General features: G+C 39.3%; 1 long non-coding RNA gene across 1 annotated transcript; it reads right to left on the reverse strand.

Annotated features, from left to right (window-relative positions):
* Positions 1-10,148: 10,148 nt before the first annotated feature.
* LOC122547224 lies at positions 10,149-18,358 on the reverse strand. Its single transcript, XR_006310928.1, has 3 exons — positions 18,252-18,358; positions 15,023-15,106; positions 10,149-12,125 (listed from the first exon to the last, which is right to left on the reverse strand). It is a non-coding gene; the product is annotated as an uncharacterized LOC122547224 (long non-coding RNA).
* Between the last annotated feature and the right edge of the window lie 2,385 nt (positions 18,359-20,743).

The following is a 20,743-nucleotide window of genomic DNA, read 5'->3' on the forward strand; positions in this document are numbered from 1 at the left end:
GGCTCGCTCCTCACATTCACCCCCTACCCCTCCCCCCCTACCCATCCCCATCCCCATCCCCATCCCCATGGCCACTTACCCAGAAAAGGAAATTGAAGACGAATAGCAAGTACTTGATGCATTTCATACAGCCTTCCACCCCCATTGCTCCGGTCGGTATTCACACTCAAGACGCTGCCCTTCAGACGACGACTGCAAAGAGCGCGGCCGCTCGCAGCAACTGAGTGACTCCAGAAACGCCCCGCCTTCCCTCCACGGTCCAGCCAATCACAGCGCAGACCTGCCCAGCCCACCCAATCACCGCGCGGTCTGACACCACCCAGCAAATCACTACACAACGTGGAAGGTGCCAGCCAATCAAAGCACAGTCCCGCCCCACCCTGACCACTCCCAACCAATAAAGGGAAAGCCCCATCTCACCCATCCAATCACAGCACGGGTTTGGGGGGAGGGCAGAGAGTGAGCGCACTGACAGCCAGCGCATAGCCCACTCCGATCTCGGAGAGCCCGTTCAACCAATCCCCGTAGAGAGTGAGTGCGGGCTCCCGTGGGAGCAAAGATCGGTCCAACTCAAGCAGATTCATGTTAGAAGGAGGCTCATTCTGGGGCTGGGAGACAATCAGATGGTTCGTTTCAGCGGGTCATGTTTTTGTGGCAATTGTTTACAGACGCTGTGACTAAAATGGTCCGGGAATTTCCCAAATACTCCCGTTACCTGAAACTAATCCCATGCGTAATAGGTTCCTCATGTATCAGTTGTGACTGCCCATCATCAATTTTATTCTTAATTACTCTGCCACTTTGAAGGACAATCTTTTGAAGTAATTTTCTTATTCATTTCTGGTTTTCAGACCCGCTATGTATCAGCGCTAAAATCGTGTTCGGATCACAATACGGAAGATATGGGAAAGATTTACAGGACGTTGTCTGGAATTAGTATCTCAGTGATGTTGAAAGTAGAGATATTGGGTTGTGTTCTTCGAAATAGAAGAGATTTAAGTGGTGTGTAAAATTAAGTTGTGTAGAAAAAGTGACTAGGACTGACCATTTTTGTTTTCAGAGAGGCCAGTGACTGGATGCTTAAATTCAAAGTAACTTGTAGAATGATTAGAGGGAAGGTAATTTATTTCATCTGGAAACGAGTCATAGTCTGAAACCTAACACCAGAAACGCTGGCAGAGTGGAAACCCTCATTGCATTATAAAAATGCCTCCAATGTGACAGACCAAGAGCTGAAAAGTGGGATTAACCTCGATGGCTCTTTAATGCCTAGAATGGGCTTTATGAGTTGAATGGCTTGTTTAATAAATATTTTTCATATTTCTGTGAATGGACTGGCATTTTTGTAATCTTATCGGAGTCCTGAATCATTTGTTACCTCTCAAACATGGGGTATATCACAGAAAAAGTGTTATTAAGATTTTGTGAAAGTGAAAAGTCAAAACTTAACAGTTTGTATTACATGGGGAAAAAATAAACTGGTCCCCCAAAGCCAGTTTCAGTAATTAAGACATGGATTGAAGAGCAGAACTAAACATGTTTATTAATCCCAGGATTACTCCCAGTGCTGTGCAATTATACTAAAAACATTGGGAGATGGAATATAATCTGGTAAAATGGGATTCGCGTTTCTAGAAAGAAAAGAGAAAAGACAATGGGTTTAAAATGGTGAGATATTATTGTCTGGGGGGTTAGAGTGCTCTTATACACAAATATCAGAAAGTTAACGTTATGGTAGAGTGAACAAATAGGAGGACAAATTGGTTCATACATGGAATGAACTGCCGGAGAAAGTGGTTACAACATATAAAATACATTTGGACAGGTACGTGAACAAGGAAGGTTTAGAGGGATATGGATCAAATGCAGGCAAATGGGACTAGATTAGTTTGGGTGGCATGGATGGGTTAGACTAAAGGGCCTGTTTCCATGCTGTATGACTCTATAAATCCATGTAGGAAGGGTAGGACAATAAAGTTAACAGTTGGAGTCATTATCAGAAGAAAAAACATCACATTCCTGGGACATTGAAATGAATATTGGAAGAAATAGTCATTAGCTGAACAAATCTGGGAGCAGTGTCCTCACTGGTAGTGTTTAAGGTATACTGCAATGGGAGGAAAGACAAAATAACAAGAAAGAAATAAGACATCTTTAATGAAAAGTATTGGAATAATAAAATACATGGATCCAACTGAGGAGTAATTAAGAGTGGGAATACTAAATATCCTAAGGAAGATTTTATGTATGCAAATACAAAATATCATGAGTAAAATTTCTGGGCTAGAGGCAGGTAAAATATAATAGCATTACCAAAGAAATAATTTCAAGAACATAGAACGTAGAACATTACAGCACAGCACAAGCCCTTCTGCCCTTGATGTTGCGCTGACCTGTGAAACCAATCTGAAGCCCATCTGAATACCTAGCCAATGACCATTTAAATGTCCTTAAAGTTGGCGAGTCTACTACTGTTGCAGGCAGTGCATTCTATGCCCCTACTACTCTCTGAGTAAAGAAATTACCTCTGACATCTGTCATATATCGATCACCCCTCAATTTAAAGCTATATCCCCTCATGCTTGCCATTGCCATCGCCATCAGATGAAAAAGGCTCTCACTGTCCATCCTAACTAACCCTCTGATTATCTTAAATGTCTCAATTAAGTCACCTCTCAATCTTCTTCCCTCCAAAGAAAACAGCCTCAAGTCCTTCAGCCTTTCCTCGTAAGATCTTCCCTACATACCAGACAACATCCTAGTAAATCTCCTCTGAACCCTTTCCAAAACTTCCACATCCTCCCTATAATGCAGTGACCAGAACTGTACGCAATACTCCAAGTATAGCCGCACCAGAGTTTTATACAGCTGCAGCATGACCTCATGGTTCCAAAACTCAATCCCTCTACCAATAAAAGCTAACAGACCATATGCCATCTTAATAACCCTATCAACCTGGGTGGCAACTTTCAAGGATCCATGTAACTGGACACCAAGATCCCTCTGCTCATTTCCACTTACCAAGAATCTTACCATTAGCCCAGTACTCTTTATTCCTGTTATTCCTTTCAAAGTGAATCATCTCACACTTTTCAGCATTAAACTCTATTTGCCACTTTTCAACCCAGCTCTGCAGCTTATCTATGTTCCTCTGTATTCTACAACATCCTTCATCACTATCCACAACACTATCGACCTTCGTGTCATCCACAAATGTACTAACCCATCCTTCTATGTCCTCATCTAGGTCATTTATGAAATTGACAAACAGCAGTGGACCAAAACAGATCCTTGCGGTACCCCACTAGTAACTGAACTCCAGGATGAATATTTCCCGTCAACCACCACCCTCTGTCTTCTTTCAGCAAGCCAATTTCTGATCCAAACTGCCAAATCACCCTCAATCCCATGCCTCTGTATTTTGTGCAATCACTTACCATGGGGAACCTTATCAAACACCTTACTGAAATCCATATACACCACATCAACTGCTTTACCCTCATCCACTTATTTGGTCACCTTCTCAAAGAATTCAATAAGGCTTGTGAGGCATGACCTACCCTTCACAAAGCTGTGTTGACTATCCCTAATCAACTTGTTCCTTTCTAGATAAATCCTCTAAATCCTATCTCTTATAACCCTTTCCAACACTTTACCCACAAGTAAGGCTCACTGGTCTATTATTACCAGGGTTGTCTCTACTCTCCTTTAACAAGGGGACAAGATTTGCTATCCTCCAGTCTTCTGGCACTATTCCTGTATACAATGACAACATAAAGATCAAAGCCAAAGGCTCAGCAATCGTCTCCCTGACTTGTGCTAAATGACAATTTTATGAACACTGCCTGTTTTTATTTTTCTGTACCTTTGTTTGTGGACTGAAATAGATTAAAACATATTGTTGAAGGATGACTGCACTTTGTAAAAGCAAGTTCTGATATTCTTTGTATGTACTGTTTACAGAGCTGCTGGTTCAATCAGTCCTGGATGGTTTGCAGACACGTTGGAGCCAAGTATCTACAAATGGAGCTTCAATCAGCAACAAGTAGCTGATTGGTCAGTGGACTAGTGACAATTTATCAGTGACAAAAAATCAACAATTATGTGATTGGCTCCCAGGTGGTTGAACAGCTTTGGTTGTGAACAAGATAATGAGAAGCCTTCACATTTCTGCAAGCTTAGGAGATGTCTCTGTTTCCTGCAGTAAAGATCACTTTAAGTCTGAAGAAAACCAGTTTCTGTAAACTGTGACTTTCAATGAATAAGTCAGAGACTTTTATAAGTGTGACATAGTCACATTGTGGCTCCTGCAAACACATGAAAGCATCTGGAGAAGGAAGATCGTGAAGCCAGTTTTGGTCAGCTTTGGAACCATCTCAGCAGACACTGTGAACAGATACCACTGAGTTGCTTTTCCAGTTTTTCATTCTGACCATAATACCCATTCTTTTACTTGTCTGTCTATATATGTATGTGTGGGAGGTTGTTTATAGAGGCATTATAATTTTAGACGATAGAGTTATATGTCTACGGTTCATTTTATTGGCAACTGGAGTCTAGTTATTTGTAATAAATGGTAGTTCTTGTTAAGTACAGAATCATGGTCCATGCTTTCTATCAATCTTGATCTGAAAATTAAGTAAGTTGAATTCCACATGCCTTTTGAAATGTAATGATTCTAGGAAGAGTAAGGATTTATTTTCAGCCCACTACCCTACTGAGGTGTAATCATGTAATCTAACTGAATGGAAGAACAGCTTGGAGATGCTAAATTGCATTTTGTTATTCCTAAGAGTTTAACTGCTGGAATATTTTACTTCACTTCCAATGTTGTTACATGAATGGTATTTTATAAGAAGCTAGAGAGAAAATTCCAAAAATGTCATTCAGATTGGGGTGAGAATTCCTGAAAGCAGAAACTGTGTATAAATAAATGTTACTGTGTGTGATAGAATGTGATGGACTTATAGAAGATCTCCTAGAGAAAATCAAGTGTGTCCTGCAATCTCTCTGTTCTATCCTGTTTGTCATCATTATAATTGACTAGGAGATTATTACATCTCTTCTTCCTCCTTCTTTACCACCACTATCTTTCTTTGCCTGCTGCTATAATGTGAAAAGAAAGAGCTTGTATTTATACACAGTTTTTCACAAACTCATGATCAATGATCAGAATATAACAAGGCTTTGTTCGCAACGGATGGGTGTGAATGAGTTCGAATTGTCGTAAATGGTACTCAATAGTCTACAAACCTTATAGGAGATATATACAATGTATTGTACAAAAATAGAAAGATTAAATATTCTGAGTATCCCTGGGCTGGTGAGACACTCCTGAGAATTCTTAAGTAACGAACATGATATTTGTGGATAATATTAATCCAACTTACATCTGTTGGTGAGATACCTCAGAATTTCAGTATAACAGAAGTTTTTCTGATGTTGGAATCAAAGTCATCCATGAATATAACAATTACAGGCTGATGGTTGAACGTGTTTTTGGAGAAAATAGTTGAGGAAAGTTTGCCTAGTGCACGAAATGAACATCCAAATGCAAAGGCATCATAGGCATAGGCAGAATAATCATTGATTGTACTTTACAAATCTATAACATTTCTTAAAGAAAATGATTAAACTAATGGACCATGTAATCCTATTTCTGGATTAGTGGTGCTGGAAGAGCACAGCAGTTCAGGCAGCATCCAAGGAGCAGCGAAATCGACGTTTCGGGCAAAAGCCCATGTAATCCTATAAATGTAGTATTCTGAAAATTTTGGAGAAATGAACAAACATCCCTATGGAAACAATTTGGAAAATATGACAAATTATATAGCTTGGTTGAGAATTATTTTGTAGGCAAATAACAGTGACAACGTGTGGAAAAGCCTGGAAAAAGTGACCAGTAGAGTTCCATAGGGAAACATTGTGGGATTGCCAATGTTCACAAATCATGACGTAGAACAGGGTATTGCTATTTGTAATATTAAATGTACTGACATCTCAAAATTGTCAGCAGAAAATAAAGAAAAGTTGATCTGCATCTCTAAAGAAACCATTGACAGGGATAAAAGTTATTAAGAACAAAAGCTTGCATTTACATTGCAACTTTCATACCCTCAGGTAGTCCCAAAAAAGTCTTCACACAGTGAAGTAGGTTTTAAAATGCAGTCACTGTTGCAATGTAGAAACAGTATTCCTTTTGTTCTGTCCTTCATACAGCAAAGCAGTTTGATTTTAATATCGACGAAGCAATGTACATGGGACAGAAAACAGTATGTGTATTTGATACTGAAATAGGAGTCAACTGTGAATGTGGCTAATGGTTGGACATGCTTTTGGAGAAAATGAATGAGTCTTCATTGGCAGAAGCAGAAAGGAGAAACATTTGGGAATAATCATTGAAGATGCGCTGAAAATATTTAACCATTGTGAAGCAGCTGTTAAGTCGCTTCAAGTGGTGGTCACATTTGGAAAGCATTAGCCTACAACACAGAAAACGTTATGCTGACATGGTATAGGCCAATGATAAAGCCAGTTCTGAAGAAGTGTTTCTGTTTTAATTGCCTTACTCTGAAAGAACTCAGAAATGGTTCACATAAGAATGACCAGGGTTATTGAATTACATGGACATTACAATGCAGCGAGTTGTTCAGCCAACAAGTTTTTACTGGTGTCTATCCTTCTCAAAACTCCTCTGTTCTGTTTCTGTATCCTCTTTCTCTCAAACATCTTTCAACGATGTGGAGGTACCAGTTTTGGACTGGAGTGGACAAAACCAAAAATCACATGACACCAGGTTATAGTCAAACAGTTTATTTGAAACCACAATATTTTGGAGCCCTGCTCCTTCCTCAGGCAGCTAGCGAGAAAGAATACATTGGGCACAGAATTTGTAAGTAAAAGATCAAAGAGTCATGGCTATATTGAACAAACCCAGATGGCTACTAAGTCTTTAATCTGTAAGAATGGAGATGCAGATTTCGATTGACTAATATGTAAATCCCAGAATTTCTTTCAAGTCACTGCCCCAAGATAACTGAAGGTTTTATCATCACTATCTTATGGTCTTATGATACTTAAATGTCTCCATGCCTCCACTTTAGTGAAGGTATTATAAAGGTCAGAAAATGCATTTTAGGTGTGAGGCTTTGTTTTAAGACTGTGTTTATGTCAGAGCATATTCATTTCCAAAGTTTAAGAGAAAGAGAGAGTGTCTGTGAATATGCTTGAGAGGGAGTTTATGTGAATATGAGGGATTATATGTGTGTGTGTGTGACAGTGTGTGTGTGCTAAGAGAGAGTGTGCGTGAGTGTGAGATAGTATTTGCCTGTGAGATGGTGGTGAGTGTGTATGTGTGAGTGCGTACGTGAGAGAGAGCATATATGTGTCCATGTTACAAATGTGTGTGATAGTGCATAGTGTGGTGGAGTCACCTGAGTGTGACATGACATTTCTAAATTCTGAAACTGATTTATTAAGGCAATCTTACTGCAATTTTATTTTGGATGTTGATTAATTACCCCTACACTTCAACAACTAGATGATGCCTTGGACGTATTGCTGACTGTTACTATGTTTCAGCACTGATTGGACACAAAATGGTGCAGGTAAATGAAAATGTTTTCATTATTGGCAGTCATTCTTATTTAATTATCAATAGATTTTAAATACCTTATCAACCCATGTTATTTTTCACAAATGTGCTTGTTAGCATTAAGATCACAATCTTTGCAGAAGTTTTGTAAACCTCACGAGACTCTCTGAGTGATCGTAAAGATAGGGACACCTTCTACTATGTCTAGTAAGTGGCAAAATACAGGGGCTATCTTTTGCCAGCTCCAAAACTGGACAGTTATCTGGATTGAAGGGTGCACAGGGTAGAATTGCATTTTATCTAGTTCCTGTTTTACATTATTATATTTTATATTAGCTTGTATTATATTTTGTTTAGACATGACTTATTACGATGCACATCAGTTCTACTCATAATATCCGGAGTGTGGAGTACCTATACGTTAAGCTTAGTTTTCACAGGGTTCTGAATTACTAATGGGTGAACCAGCTTATTCACTTTATAGAGAAGTTGTTTATTATGTAGCTGAAACTACCTTTTTAGCCTAAAAATCCCCAAAAATCCCCAATATGTTCTCAGCCTACACAGCCCAATGAATCTAAGATGAGTGAAGCTAGCCAGTTGCCTTTTACTGCCTGTTTTGGTGGGATGTCAGTCAGGCCCAGTCACTGTAAATTCTCATAAATAGCCACCTGTGCATAAAGCTCTTGTCTGATTAATATTAGTAACACCAGCATGATCAGATGGTTTGCTTGTCCCCTTCACATCAAAGTCACAAATCAATTATTCAATAAGGTGAGCAATTACACTAATTTCTTCTTTGGCTGGCAACAGAGGCAGTTTGGAAAGGTGACACAATTCAACTATCTCATGGCTTCCAAAAAGCTCATAATTAAACCTGAGTTGCCATTTTGAGCTCGTGGATGATTTCCTTTACAACATCAATATCCAGCCTGCCTAGTACTGTATTATGAAACTTTCCTGTTGTCATTCTGCATGGAATTCTCTCTAAAGTTTTTGAATTTCTTTTATTACACTGAAGTACGGCTTTATGCCTATACATTGTTCTTTCTGGTCTTGCTGGCTGGATCTAGTTATCCAAAGTTGTATATACTTGTATATTGCTGGTGTTGTATTTTGCCAGTCTACCTGTATGATTCTGTTTCAATCATACTGAGTGATTTTTTTGTTTGTAATGTGCTACATTTGTTAAAATCATGGAGACATTTAAATGTCATAAGACCATAAGATATGGGAGCAAAATTAAGCCATTTGACCCACATAGTCTGCGCCACCATTCAATTATGGTGCATGATAAGCTTTTATTCCTCATATTTTCAGACAAACATCTTGTTGAAGAAATAGTTCCCATAGCTTCTACATATATCAGCATCAGCCCGCTGGTAGCAGACTCATCTTTGAATTAGCAATTTGTGAGTTCACTTTAGAGATGAGCACTTACTCTGACTTGAGAAGTCAGTGCAATCCTGAAAGGGAGACACACTGCTGTACAGTAGAAAGGTCTGTCTTTTGGATGAAATGTTAAACAGAAGCATCAGTTGCCTCTCCTAAACTGAACATAGATTATTCCACGACAGACAATTACATGAAAAAGAATAGGAGATGTACAGGCCAACATCTTTCAATCAACTTTCTCAAAAGTGGATAATCCAGTTGTTTATCTCACTGCAGTGTGTCCGACTTTGCTGTGTGCAAACTGACTGCTTTTCCTTTGCTAATGTAATCCCAAGGACCACATATCCAAGGTCCTTGAATGGTTGTGAAGTGTTTTGCAACGTCCTGAGAATGAAAGGTTCAGATAAATACAGGTTCACTCTTTCTTAAGGGAATGCCAGTGCAATATCTAAAACAGCACATATGTATAAATATGGACCAGCAGCTGATTATTCAGCATCTATTCCATAATCAGGCTGGATATTTAGAATGTTGTCATATCTGGAGAATTCTGCTTGACAGTGATAACAATTTCTGCAGACAGTAGATATCTGAGCAGGTGCAGCAGATGGTAAAGAATGTATGTTGGCCTTCATAGTGTGAAGATTCGAGTACAGAAACAATGATGTCTTACTGCAATTATACATTGGTGAGGCCACACCTGGAATACACTGTGCAGTTTTGGGCTCCATGTCTTAGGAAGGTTGTTCTTGCTATGGAGGGAATGTAGCAAAGATTTACCAAATTAGTTCCTGGGAGGTCAGGACTGACATATGAGGAGAGATTGAGTCAGCTAGGATTATATTCACTGGAGTTTAGAAGAATGAGGAGGGGTCTCAAAGAAACCTATAAAATTCCAGTAGGACTAGACAGGTCAGATACAGGAAGAACGTTTGTGATGCTGGGGGAGTCCAGAACCAGCGGCATAGTTTAAGAATTAAAGGGTAAACCTTTTAGGTCTGAAATGAACAGAAATTTCTTCACCAGGAGAATGATGAGCCTGTGGAATTCATTATCACAGAAAGTGATTGATACCATAATGTTATGTGTTTTCAAGAAGAAGAGTTATAATTCTGGGGGTGGGGGGGGGGCAGGATCAGGGTATTGAGCTTGATGATCAGTCACGATCATATTGAATTGTGAAGTTGGCTTGAGGGTTGAATGGTCTACTCCTGTTCCTATTTTCTTTGTTTCTGAGGTCTGCACATGCATAATCCAGTAATGAATAATGATTTTGAGTGGGCAGTAACTTTTTCTCATCAACCTGGGGCTAAATGAAGCATCACATCAATTGTTCCAATCTAGCATTTAATGGATTAATCCTGGCACATGTTTGGCATCCCTTGCTTAATACCATGCAGGTGGATCATTGCTGGCAATAGCTTATTGAGTCAGAGGAGGAGGTCTTAGTACTGTGTTTAAATGTAACAAACAGACTCTCACTTCAGTAAAGTCCATCTGAAGGAGCTAAGAACATCGTATAATTCATCCTTTCATCAGTGGAGGCTGCATCGTACAGAAGTTATATTGTTTATTAAACATTAGTGCTATTCATCTGTCAATCATGTCATCTCACTGCCTGTGTGTGAGTCACACAATGAGTACCAAACAGTAAAACATTTTAATTTCCAAACAAGCCGAACTTAACTCTTTATGACAACAATATGAGAACTCCCTTCAATTAAAGGCAGAACGAAACATTCCAGCTTAGTGAGAATGTTAGCGACATGCAAGGGAAGCATATAGCCTCAGTGAGATGCAGTGGAATGGGAATAAGACTGAAAAGCCATTATAATGAGTCAATGGGCGGCCTGAGAGATATGGACTAATAGTAAAGATACATGGTAATGAAAATGCTTTGTTCAGACACCAAAATTATGGTGCCCACTATGTATTGAAAGAAGAGGAAGTGATAGTCGTTGAATAACATAAAAGTATCACAGAGCAGGCTGCAACTAATACACACAGGCTTCTCTTCAAAGAGGTTAGTTGAACATTACTACCAAATTCTATTCCATAGCAATGATAATGGGGCTGTTTACTTGCTGTTCCAGCTTAACTTTTTGTAAGAATTTAAAAAAAACAAGTTTCTTTTTCAGCTCCTAATATCTATCCAACAACCTAGCTGCTCTTTCTGATCATTAATATAATTCCCCTTTCCAGCTTCTACCCCACCTCTTCTTCAGCCTAGATGCTTGTTCTTCCCACCCTCCCATACAAGCTATCATGAAGAGGACCAATCTTGACATTGATCAGCCTTCTACATCTTTCAATGGTGGAACAGTCTAGGACAAGGGAACAAAACATTAAAGTTGGAGCAAGACCATTCATGAGAAAAGTTAAGATATATTTCTTCCCATAAAGGGAGACAGAAATGTGAAAGACTCTGCCGTAAAAAGTAGTTGATTTTAGCTTTATTAATAATTAATTCTGAGATTGCCTGGCTAAAATCCATCAATAAAACAAATGGATACAGAGGCAAAATAAGTAGATGGAGTTGAGAAATAAATCAGCAGTGATTTAATTGAATAGCAGATCTCATCGTATAGTCAAATTCAAGGGGCTGAATGGCCTACTTCTGTTCTTATGTCCATATGTTCCCTCATCCCAGCTGCCAATCTCAGTAAGAATTGCTGAGGTTCCTACTGTTAATTTTTAACACTATTTGCTGTTTCAAAATTTGTACTTTAAGAGAAATCACATGGTAGTAGGTCACAATATCACAATTCCCTGTTACAACAACAAAGCTCAGGACTCTTCAGAAGCAGAATCTTTAGGTGCAATGCAGTGAGGAGGGGATTGACCTGAGCACACAACAGATTGGTGTGAAATAGATATGCATTAATTTGCCTTCTTTCAGAATAAAAAAGTAAGAATGTTCAGTGTAGAGACTCAGAGCCCTGAGAAGTGACATCTTTCACAATATCTGGAAAACCCTCACTTCACAGGTGTCTCATCCTGGCTGACCGATGCCTAGTTTCTGATTTCAGCTTGGTGCTCACTACTGCTTTGCCACCTGGTACCTGCCTTTCGTGTGCCAATCCTCAGTAAAGTAACCAGCAAAGCAGAAGAAAGCAGTCAGAATCATTCCATAAACCTGGAATGACAACAGAAATGCAGGAATTAATATCAATAATTAACAATGAAATTGTTTAAACAAAGTCTCAAGTTCTATTCTATTTCCTTTTCAATTCCCAACCTCTTAATTGTGGCCTCCAGTACTTGGTGTTAGAATCTTCCATAATGGTGAACAAATTGCCACTACTTATAAAAACCCTGCCACTTAAAAATGCATCCCCTACCCTTTAACTATTTTTTAAAGATTTACTGTTGGGTGTGTATTTCTTTTTAGTTTATCTGAAATTGTATGACCTCCCATTTCATTTTACACATACTTGCCTACCTTTGTCTAAGCCATTTATATATTTTTTTTCAGTCAACTACCACTCCACGTTTGTGTCTTCTGGAAATGTTAATATTTTAGTTTCTGCTCCCAAGTAAAGTGACTATGGAAATTAAAGGTAAAGTCACCATAGTCTTACCAGACCATAGGGCTTCTCCCTCATTAGATTCAAATAACTGGTGGTGGTTTAACCTGAGGGTCCCCACACCTCAGGCAAGCAGGAGATTGAGAAGGAGAGTCCATCATGATAACCTTAGCTGGTGGGGGAATTGAACCGATACGTATTGGCATCACTCTGCATTGCAAACCAGCTGCCCAGCCAATGTATATTGCACAAAAGTTGGCTCAGGATACCACCACTCATCCCATCATGTCTGTGCAGAAATGTTTGGACAAGAGCAGTAAAATTACAAACACTGGTAACCAGGCAATATCAGAATTTAAACTATCTGTTTTCTGTCCTTTAGTCAGTTTGCTGCTTTTGCTGGTAGTGATTGCCTTCATTTTAAACATACTGTCTATTTGATACCGTATTAAGACAACTAACTTGCATCATCAAATCCTTGGGTCCTCACATCCTGGACCTAGTACAGTGGGACGCATACACTGCACTTTCAAGATGCTTTGCTGTTTCCCAACAATGGGAGTTTTTCAACCAGTATCTAGATGGGCCTGCATGGTGATGAAAAGAAATACTTACTGCAAATAGATATGTGCTGAAAATGTGTTTGCTGGAAAAGCGCAGGAGGTCCATCTTTGATAAACAGACTGGTGTAGAAGCTTAATTGTTAACAGGGAAAATATTTAGAGTTTTTAAGAGGTACCATACCACCTAGCAAACACTGCATAGAAGTTTGTATCATTTGTGTGGCAAAGGATGGTAGTAGAATCAATGGCTATGTCGGCCATGTATCAGCTGAGCAACAATGTAGTACATCCATAAATGCTGTGCAAATCACTCATTATTTCATGCAGAACCTATGTGATTGCTGCCTGTTCATTTTACAACTGAACAAGTTACATTGGCAAAGTCTCTGCTCAACAATACTGTTCATTCAAACATCATCTGATTTCATGGGTAAATCTGTTATGTATCAGATGCCTCCTGTAGCTCTTACATTGTTTTCTAGCTAAGGCTATTTAAGGATCACAGCAATTAACAAAATGTTGCTATTACTTAAAATAATACCCTCAACAACTATATATTATTACTATTCTGATCCATTTCAGCTGTGATCTGATTTAATGGCAAAACATGCTGGATTTGCGAATGTCTCCATAATTATAATTTGTCATAGATGACTTTGGTTATCACCAAGTGACTGTAGGCACAGGGAGCCTGAACCATGGCACACTGGTCTGTGTATTGCCAAAGTGATTTTACTGTGCACATACCTATTTACAGGAGAAAGTGAGGACAGCAGATGCTGGAGATCAGAGCTGAAAATGTGTTGCTGGAAAAGCGCAGCAGGTCAGGCAGCATCTAAGGAGCAGGAGAATCGACGTTTCAGGCATGAGTCCTTCTTCAGGAATTAGGAAAGTGTGCCAAGCGGGCTAAGATAAAAGGTAGGGAGGAGGGACTTGGGGGAGGGGCATTGGAAATGCGATAGGTAGAAGGAGGTTAAGGTGAGGGTGATAGGCCGGAGTGGGGGTGGAGGCGGATAGGTCACTCCTATTAACATCAACATTTTGTTAATTGCTGTGATCCTTAAATAGCCTTAGCTAGAAAACAATGTAAGAGCTACAGGAGGCATCTGATACATAACAGATCTATCCATGAAATCAAATGATGTTTGAATGAACAGTATTGTTGAGCAAGAGACTTTGCCAATGTAACTTGTTCAGTTGTAAAATGAACAGGCAGCAATCACATAGGTTCTGCATGAAATAATGAGTGATTTGCACAGCATTTATGGATGTACTACATTGTTGCTCAGCTGATACATGGCCGACATAGCCATTGATTCTAATACCATCCTTTGCCACACAAATGATACAAACTTCTATGCAGTGTTTGCTAGGTATGGTACCTCTTAAAAACTCTAAATATTTTCCCTGTTAACAATTAAGCTTCTACACCAGTCTGTTTATCAAAGATGGAGCAGTGATTGCTTGCCTTCAGCAATAGGAAATCTGTATGAGGAATTTTAGTCAGCGCCTGTAGTATATTTGGAAATGGGATATGAGGGTGAGTTCTAAATCTGCCATTGACTTTGATAGGGAAGTAAATCATGTACGTTGAAAACAGTTGATCAATTCAATATCACCCTTTAAAGTTATTCAGAAATGAAAATTCCAGAGGTTCTTATTCATCCAAGTGGTTTCCCACAGGTCCTGTCGCGTTTATATTTTTCATTTTACTCTGTTAACAATGACAGTTAATGATACTGTCTACACAGACAGAAATAGTCATTAGCATGTAGTTATCCTGCACATTAGTAGTAACCTTAATGATAACCCATTTTTCTTCAAATATAGTTTTCATTAAGTTCTGTCCCCCAGCAAAATTCCCTACACTTTTCAAAATATCCTAAACGTATCAAAGACGTTCATCAAATTGATATTGCAATATAGCCCTCAATTGACATTACCGTCACAGTTCCCATCAATAGCGTCAGTACTTCAATGATAACCATAAGGCTAGTGATCCGATTCTCCACTGCCTGAAGACAATCCTAATGGACAAAACACATGGTTATAAAACTCACAATTGAATGCCACTACAGCAGAAGCAATGCCTTCATTCTCAGCTGGGCTTAATATTTATCAATACGTTTCTACACAAATAAGCTAACTTTGCTGGATAAAGTTAGGTTGGCTTTGGTGGTCTAGGTAGGTCTCTCACCAAATGATAGAGGCAGTGGAGCTGCACAGTTTGATGGCAGAAGCCAAAAAAAAGGGTTGCTGTTCATCTGGTGCAATTGGGGCATTTTTTCAGTCTGGAGAGTGGAGAACTGGGTAGAATCAGAGAGGAGCAAAGGGATCATGGGAACAAGAGAGAGGGAATGCCAGGATGCTAAAGTGCAGTAAAGTCCAAATTTTATTTTGGGTGCAATCAGACAACTATCTTTCTGGGAAGGCTCCTAATCTCATTTGTGCTCATCACCCCCACTGTTGCACTTGGAACCTATAGTTCTAGCATTTCCATGCTCAGTTCTCCTAAGTTTTCCCCTAGGATTTTGGGCATCCACCATTGTGTTAACAGAATGTTGTGAATTTAAATTCCACCAAATGATCTGAATTGATTATCTAGATTAACATACCGAAGTAGTACTGAGGGAGTGCTTTATTCCAAAGGATGCTATCCTTTGTGCGAGCTATTAAACATAGGATAACCAAAGCTGTCTGATAGCGATCATGTAACACTGTGCAGAGAAGAATCTGTTCAGTAACGTGAGCAACACATGTCCTTCATTCATCATCATCAAAAAGGTTATTGATTTCATTACTGTTTCTGAGATGTCACTATGTGAAGAACAGCTGACAAGTTTGACTGCACAACAATGTCACTGCAGGTCAAATTTATGATGAACAATAGACCATTTGGCCCCTTCAGGCTGCTCAAAACAGATCCAACAATTGCTCAGGTATAAATATAATTGCTTGGTAGTACAGAACTTGAACATTTCTAAAATGAGACAAGAAGTCTAAGCTCTTCATCTTTCACTCATCAAGAGTATGATGCAAAACTTGAAAAAAGGGACACATTTATATATCATGGACATCAGTACCTTCTTCTCTGGCTGTATAAATTGTTAACCCTTTATTTAATGAAAAACAGAAAGTCCTGGAGAAACTCAGCAGCATCTGTTGAAAGAAAAACAGATTTAATGTGAGTCCAGTGACGCATCATTAGATTTGTCTGAACTATCAGATTTCAGGCTGAGATCTGACTTGTTTAGTAATAACATCAGCTGAGATGAAAACACTGTCCCTTCTTTTTCACTGTCTATTATTTCCCACATTAATACCTTTATCTATCAGCTTGTCTCTAATCTTTGATTTACAATATTCTCCTAAATTTTATCCCTTCCCCAACTGTTTAGTTTCATCTTCTTCCCTAGTTATTCAGCTCGTTAGAATGTTATTTCATTATATACTAAAGACTATGACTCCCAAGGTTAACATAGGACTAAGCCCTAACCATTGGAATAAGTGTATGCTTGATCTTGATAGTTTGTGGCAGTTTTTGGAGGAGATGGAAGGATGTGATTTTGGTCTGGGTTAAAACTTCCCGTTGTTGTGGGACAGGGGATTTACAGTGTGTTTTCTTGGTTCCTAATCATCAGTAAAACCTAGCATTAAACTGGAGGTGGGTATTGCATAGTGAGATCCAGATGGGCGCAAGAAAAGGTGAGGAACTAGAGGATGGGAGTTAGATATTCAGAGAAGATCTTGTAACCAAACTAAAGCTAAGCTTAAATACATTTTTCAATATGTGGTGCCATGTAAAAGGGTTAAGGATTACAAAACTAAGTTCTCTTGGGAAAGACAGGAGTTCCCAGCCTATGTGGACAGCCACATAACTGACATTTGCCTACATGGTTGCAATTCAACTCAAGCAATTGAATTTCCCTCCCACGACTCCCACATATTCTGAAATAGTCAGTGCTTAAGGACATTGCTTGACATGATCCCTCATGTTGCCTGTAATCCTAACATGTTCCCTCCTGCTGCCTGCTGGTCCATACAGCTGCTTCTGATCATGGAAACAATCACTACTACTGCCTGTTATTCTAAATCCAGACCCCACAATGGCCTGTTATTCTAGATTCAGACCCTACTACTGCCTATTATTTTAGGCATGGTTCCAACTACTGTCTCTAATCCTTGACATGGTCCCAACTACTGCCTGTCATTCTAGATACGGCCCCAACTACTGTTTCCAATCCTAAACAATCTCCAACTGCTGTCTCTAATCATGAATGTGTTGCTTCCAGTCCTAGTCACTGTCTCTATAGCTGTGTGAAATTATCTGATCCCTACCCAATTACTGTCACTAATCCTGGACATGGTCCCTACAGCTGTCTGTGATCCTGAACATGGTTCCCACTGTCATAATCCTGGACCAGGTCCCTACAGCTGTCTGTATTCATCAGAATGGTCCTTATAGCTGTCTGCAATCCTGCACAGGGTCCCTATAGCTGTCTGTAATCTTGTTCATGGTCTCTATAGGTGTCTCTAATCCTGAACATGGTACCTGTAGCTGTCTCTAATCCTGAACATGGTCCCAATAGTTGTTTATAACCCTGCACATGATCCCTACAGCTGTCTCTAATCCTGAACATGGTCCTTATAGCTGTGTGTAATCCTGCACATAATCTCTATCACTGTCTTTAACCTTGAACGTGGTCCCTACAGCTGTCCCTAATCCAGAATATGGTCCCGAAAACTATCTCTAATCCTGAACACTGTCCATACAGCTGTCTGTAATCTTGTCCATGGTCCCCTATATTGTTTGTAATCCTGCACATTGTCCCTGTAGTAGTTTAATCTTGGACATGACCCCAAAGCTGACTCTAATCCTGGACATGATCCCTATAGCTATCTGTAATCCTAGGCATAGTGCCTACAGCTGTCTGTAATCCTGCACATGGATCCTTTAACTGTTTGTAGTCTTGGACATGGCCCCCATAGCTGTCTGTAATCCTGGACATGTTCCTTAGAGCAGTCTATAATCTTGGACATGGTCTCTATAACTGACTATAATCCTAGACATGGTCCCTATAGCTGTCTATAATCTCAGACCTGGTCCCTATAGCTGTCTGTAATCATACACTAAATCCTTAACACTGTCTTTAGTTATAGTTCTTGCCATACCTTTAGATGAGTACCTTCTGCAAAGCATGTTTCATTCTCCACACTGTTGTAGTGACTAAATGTTGAGTTTTTTCCACAGCAAAAAAACTATAAGAGAATAAAAAAGGATTGTTTAATTAGCTATGCCTCATGATAAAATACTACAACTTCAGTAGTTCTGAGATTTGTGCAACATATGAATTCAGAAATATGATTAAATTCCATGTTAAAAGTGAAGCTGTATACATTCAAATGATTCAGGTTCACATAACTTCTGTCTGTGTACAATTTCATTGATACAATCTAAACTTTTATTCGGTGCTTTAGAATCGAAAGATTTGAAAGCATTTAGTTCCTTTACCTCCTAATTTCCTCATTTTTCTTTTCTCTAATCCTGGAAGATCTGACTTTGTTGTTGTCATTGTCAGAGCATTGGTACCTCTCCTAGGTCTTCATAAATAAACACAGAGAATGACTAAGATATTCATATTTTGAAAGCATCACAGCCAGACATAGTTACTTCCTGCTTCAACACTTACACAACACGTTCATTGGAATTCTAGTCAATTCTTTCCTAACTAGTTCATGAGTACCAGCTCTACTACTCCAACTACAGTAAATTCTTAATTGGATTTCCTTACTCAGCAGAGTCCAGAGATAGAGTTCAGAGCTTCTGGCATCTATGTCTTCATGCCATACAGTGCAGTGTATTTACCAACAAAGCCATCTCAAGTGCACATAAAAGACCTGCAATTGCAAGTCCTGGTGGTCGTGTAGGCCATTCTATTTTGAAAGCAAAGTCAGGATTTAGGGTGTGTGTATGCATGCGTGTCGAGGATCCATATGTCACAATTTACAATGAACAGAACAATGGAACAAAAGATGATTATACTGCTCACCAGCAATTTTCTTGCAAAACATTTATGTTAATGAGGTGCTATGAGAAAGGAATGGTAACTCACTGCCAAGTCACTGGTATTCTGAATTTGGATCCTTGAAGCTAGTTACACCATCTGTAGTTCAGTAAAAATATGTATTTTTAGGAAAAGGCTTTCAGCTTATGGAAATTGTTTCTTTTGCTGTGGAGGGTGCAAATTTTGAATTTCACCATCCCTTGTTTACTGCACATTCCCATAGTATTGATGATTTCAACAAATTAACTTACAGTAAACAACACGCTACAGACAGTAATTCCTCTGAAGGGATACAAGTGCACTCCATGATTTATAGAACGAAAGAAGTTATTCTGTCAAGTACCTGCCATTGACTCTGACGCTAAAGTCACAGAACAAGGCATTCCTAGCTGGGCATCTCAGAGATCTGTTTTTTGCCATGAACATGTCACTGAATAAGAGAAATGTGCTGCAAATTATTATATGCCTCTGCTCTGAAGGCTTGCACAATATTAAGATTTACAACACTGATTCACTCTGAATCACTGCAGCTATACAGGGCAAATGATATCCATTTACTCAGAATAGAGGGCATAGTTGCAGGCTTCACAAGTGCTTCCATTAAGTCCATAGCTATCACAGCTAGAAATAGTCCCATTTTGAGTGGTGTCTAACCACAGACAACTTTGAATGCAACTTAAAAATATGATGCACTAAACCTCCATATTGTTCTCATTATGCATTAGTCTGCGTTTTTATTGGGAGGGATGTATTAGAGGAATTATAACCCTGTCTGTTTGACATACAAACTGATTTTCCAGTGCATTTTCATTATCTTCTATTTTATCCAGCTCTCCTCTCAAACACTTTTGAGATTCTTCTTTAATTAAGGAGATTGGGTCCAGTTACATAATTGGGTTTCAACTCCCATTATTACTGTGGAACGTTTAAATTAGCATAAGGCAATATGGATTAGTGAAATGAATGTGTGGCTCAAAGACTGCTGTGGGAGTGGCACACTAGCACCAGTCCTAGGGCAAGTGTAATCTGGGCAAAAGTGAGGACTGCAGATGCTGGAGATCAGAGTCAAGATTAGAGTGGTGCTGGAAAAGCACAGCAGGTCAAGCAGCATCTGAGGAGCAGGAAAATCGACGTTTTGGGCAAAAGCCCTTCATCAGGAATTTTGCCCAAAACGTTGATGTTCCTGCTCTTCAGATGCTGCCTGACCTGCTGTGCTTTTCCAGCACCACTCTAATCTTGATAAGTGTGATCTGGACCAATGGGACAGTCTGCACTGGAATCAAACTGGCACCCTGTTCTTTTCTAAAAGATAACTACGGAAGTAGAAATGAATTTAAACTAAGATTCTCAAAGTCACAAACAAAAAAACAAAATTGCTGGAAAAGCTCAGCAGGTCTAGCAGCATCTGTGGAGATATATCAGAATTAACGTTTCAGGTCTAATGACCCTTCCTCAGAACTCTCAAAGTCAGAGGGGCAAAGTTGGCCTGGATGAGGAGTTTATATAATGTTTTAGGATTGTTTCTTAGAATGGTATATTTTAGAGTCAACCAGAAAGCAGGCTACACTCGACCTGGTATGGTGTAACAAGATAGGATTG

Source organism: Chiloscyllium plagiosum, unplaced genomic scaffold (assembly GCF_004010195.1).
Source record: "Chiloscyllium plagiosum isolate BGI_BamShark_2017 unplaced genomic scaffold, ASM401019v2 scaf_2886, whole genome shotgun sequence".
NCBI classification, from domain to species: Eukaryota; Metazoa; Chordata; class Chondrichthyes; order Orectolobiformes; family Hemiscylliidae; genus Chiloscyllium; species Chiloscyllium plagiosum.